At 50.4% G+C, this 3,783-nt stretch overlaps 1 pseudogene; it reads right to left on the bottom strand.

Annotated features, from left to right (window-relative positions):
* Positions 1-896: 896 nt before the first annotated feature.
* LOC149123583 (large ribosomal subunit protein eL43 pseudogene) lies at positions 897-3,214 on the bottom strand (annotated as a pseudogene).
* Between the last annotated feature and the right edge of the window lie 569 nt (positions 3,215-3,783).

Below are 3,783 nucleotides of genomic sequence, written 5' to 3'. Positions count from 1 at the left end.
CACAGCGCACTGGCCATAGCAGCCATTTGGGGGGTGAACCAACGGAAGGAAGACCTTTCTCCTGCCTGTCAAAAAAAAAAAAAAAGTTACAGAGAAAGGTAGAGAGGTCTTCCATCCACTGGTTCATTCCCCAGATGGCCGCAACGGATGGAGCTGCACCGATCCAAAGCCAGAAGCTTCTTCTGGGACTCCTACGTGGTTGCAGGGGCTCAAGGACTTGGGCCATCTTCCTTCCACTGCTTTCCCAGGCCACAGCAGAGAGCTGGTTGGGAAGAGGAGCAGCCAGGACTAGAACCGGCGCCCATATGGGATGCAGGTGCTTCAGGCCAGGGTGTTAACTCACTGCACCACAGCACCAGCCCCTCCTCCCGCTTTCCAACCCTTAACATGTTGAGAACTGAGGATAAGCTGAATGGGTAACAGTGAGCAGCCATGTAATCCTAACAGCGTGATTATGAGCATCGGCTTAGGGGTTAGGTAACTAACTCAATTCTCCTGCTTTGGCTGGAACACCGGGGCAGTTGAGCCATGTGTCTCTAGTATCTAGCAGGCCAGCTCTGGCTTCTTCACACAGTGGTGGGTTCCAAATGCAGCAACCGTGAAGACAAACTTCAGTGCCTAAGTGTTTTCCAAGCATCCCCCAGCTTCCTGTTTGCAAATGACTTGTGGGCTAAGCATGTCACCTGGCCAAACCTAGACTCAGGGGGTGGAGAAATAGACTGACTCTTCTCAGCAGAAGCTGCAAAATGAGTTTTTGCAATCAACCACAAGGGAAACACCTGACTCTAAATTATTCTCCCACCACTGGTCTGCCTTCTTCACCTCCGATTCTCACACAAACATACACGGAGTAACCCATCTGTTATATGCTGGTGATATCTCAAGTGGTAGAGCTTCTATTGGTCTTTCAGTCCCTTCAATCTTCCGATGGTGGACTGTACTGTGATGGTGGAGCACTGTTGCAGGGGGCCGGCACAGTGGCATAGCGGGTAAAGCCGCCACCTGCAGTGCCAGCATCCCATATGGGCGCTGGTTCGAGTCCCAGCTGCTCCACTTCTTATCCAACTCTCTGCTATGGCCTGGGAAAGCAGTAGAAGATGGCCCCAAGTCCTGGGGCCCCTGAACCCACATGGGAGACCCGGAAGAAGCTCCTTGCTTAGGACTGGCCCAGCTCCAGCTGTTGCAGCCTTCTGGGGGAGTGGACCAGCAGATGGAAGACCTCTCTTTCTTTCTCTGCCTCTGCCTCTAACTCTGTGTTTCAAATAAATAAATATTGTTTTTTAAAACGTGCTGTTGTAGGTCCAGGCACCACCAGCTGCTGTTTCCATGGTGGAACCACACAGCCAAGTCCTCACAGCTCACGTCTTCACCTTGGCTTTTCCGCAGAAGGAGCAGGTGTACCCAGCATAGGGGCTGATTTCAATTTTCATCACCATTTCTAGGGGAAGGCACTGGAGCAGGTCCCATATTTACTGAAGATTCCAGCGCTTTGTGTGCATTTAGCTACATTGCTGCCATCTACGTCTGGGCCCAGAGAACGCCAATTCTATTTCATTGTATTTTTTTTTTAAGATTTATTTTATTTATTTGAAAGGCAGAGTTACAGAGAGAGGTAGAGAGAGAGAGAGAGAGAGAGAGAGAGGTCTTCCACCTGCTGGTTCACTCCCCAGATGGCCACAACAGACAGAGCTGTGCCGATCCGAAGCCAGGAGCCAGGAGCTTCTTCTGGATCTCCCATGCGGGTGCAGGGGCCCAAGGACTTGGGCCATCTTCTACTGCTAGTCCAGGCCACAGCAGAGAGCTGGATGGGAAGAGGAGCAGCCGGGACTAGAACCGGCGCCCATATGGGATGCTGGGCGCTTCAGGCCAGGGCTTTAACCCGCTGTGCCACAACGCCGGCCCCTATTTTATTGTATTTTTAAAAACGAATTTCCAAAGCAGAGACAGATAGACAAAGAGAAGTTCCAACCACTGGTTCACTCCTCAAATGCCTGCAGTAGACAGGGCTGGGCCAGCCTGAAGCTCAGAGCTAGGATCTCAATCCCAATCTCCCACATTTGTGGCAGGCACCCATCTACTTGAGCCAGCACCTGCTGCCTCTCAGGGTACACACTCAGAGGAAGCTGGAAGCAGGAGTGGAGCCGCGGCAAACCAGTACTCTTGATACGAGGAGCAGAGATCGGCTAAGTCACGTGCTCGCCCCTCCAATTCTATTTTCATCAATCAAGCAGCGTGAAATTTGAGAACGCATGATCAGACCAGCATTAGTCTGTTAAGCAGGAATGTAGATGAAAGGCCTGGTTATCTTCTCTGTCCTAGTTCTGGTCCAGATCCTCCTACACTGTTACTAGGAACTCTGTGTCATCCTGTGATCTCTTTCCACATTCTGGACTGGTCCATCCTGCACGAGTGACTTCCCCTTATCTCAGGCCTCAAGTCACTTACAACTACTCAGAAGGTTCAGACACTATGTCTCTGTGCACATTGCCTTCGTGACTCCTGTGCCCCCGGGTACTGTGAAGAAGCCCACACGTTTGGATCTCTGTGGGGCTGTGAAGTATTCACGTGCTCACCGCAGTGCCTCTGTGTTAGTCCATTTTCTGTTGCTTTAACAAAATACCCGAGACTGGATGCTTTATAAGGAGAAAGAGGCTTATCTGGATCACAGTTTTGGAGGCTGAAAGTCCAGGATCAGTGAAACCCCATGGGTTGGGCCTCTGGTGAGGATCTCTGGGGAAATGGAAAAGGGGCTGAGGGTGTGGCGTGATTGCTTTCTAACAAACCACTCTCTTGAGAACTAGTTCACTCCACAAAACCAGTCTTTCTTACTGCCCAGGACTGTGCCTGCGCTGGCCTCATTACACCAGCACTGCGCCCTGCCTCTTGGGGCTTTCCAGCACCTCTCCACCACTGCACTGAGGGCCAAGCTTCCCACCCATGGACTCTGGGCCCGCACTCAACCCCTGTTCAAACCCTAGTAGTCTGGAAACATCTGCTAGCGATGGCTCTCCAGGGCAGTGGAGGGGGTAACTGCACACACTCCCCTAGTTGCAGGCTGAAGTGTGGATTGAGAGACGTCTCCCTTTTAAAACCTGGGAATGCGTCTTTTCTCCGCAATCAGCTGTTATGCACCTGTAGAATTTGGGGCTACCTGCTCTCCACTTGCTGCCCCCTCTGTGGGTTTTGCTGGTAAATATTTCGCACTAACATCCATAGGCGTTTGATTGCCAGATAGTTGGTGTCAAAACGGGAGTTGGTGACTTCGAGAGTTTCGGAGCCCCGGCTCGGGTTGGCCTCTTTCCAATGCCACGGCGCGTGTCACTCACGTCTCCGTTGGCCTGCTCTCTCTCTTTGTGGCCCTGCACACCGTGTTCCTGGTGACTAAAAGCACTTGTCCCAATTCTTTGCCTGACTGGTTTGTTCTCATCTTTCAGGTTTCAGTTTAAATGTCACCTACTTAAAAGAACCTTTTCTTCCTCTTTTTTTTTTTTTTCATTTTAAGCAGTGTTGAGGGTTAATTTACATTTCATAAAATTTACCCACTTAAAGCAGTGGTTTTTAATACATATGCCGAGTTTTTCAGCATCACTATTACAGTTCTAGAGCCTTTTGATCACCATAAAAATAACACCAAGCAGTCCTCTCTTATCACTGCCCACCCAATCCCCACCTCCCACCCTAGGCAACCACGAGGCTGCCTTCTGGCACTAATGATTTGCCTATTCTGGAAATTTCGTGTAAATGGAATCATACAACATGTGGTCTTTTGTGACTGGCTTCTTT

Source organism: Oryctolagus cuniculus, chromosome 11, assembly GCF_051225735.1.
Source record: "Oryctolagus cuniculus isolate XC-2025 breed Fujian yellow rabbit chromosome 11, ASM5122573v1, whole genome shotgun sequence".
Taxonomy (NCBI): domain Eukaryota; kingdom Metazoa; phylum Chordata; class Mammalia; order Lagomorpha; family Leporidae; genus Oryctolagus; species Oryctolagus cuniculus.
The sequence above is the reverse complement of the archived record's forward strand: the minus strand, read 5'-3'. Positions and strand labels throughout refer to the sequence as shown.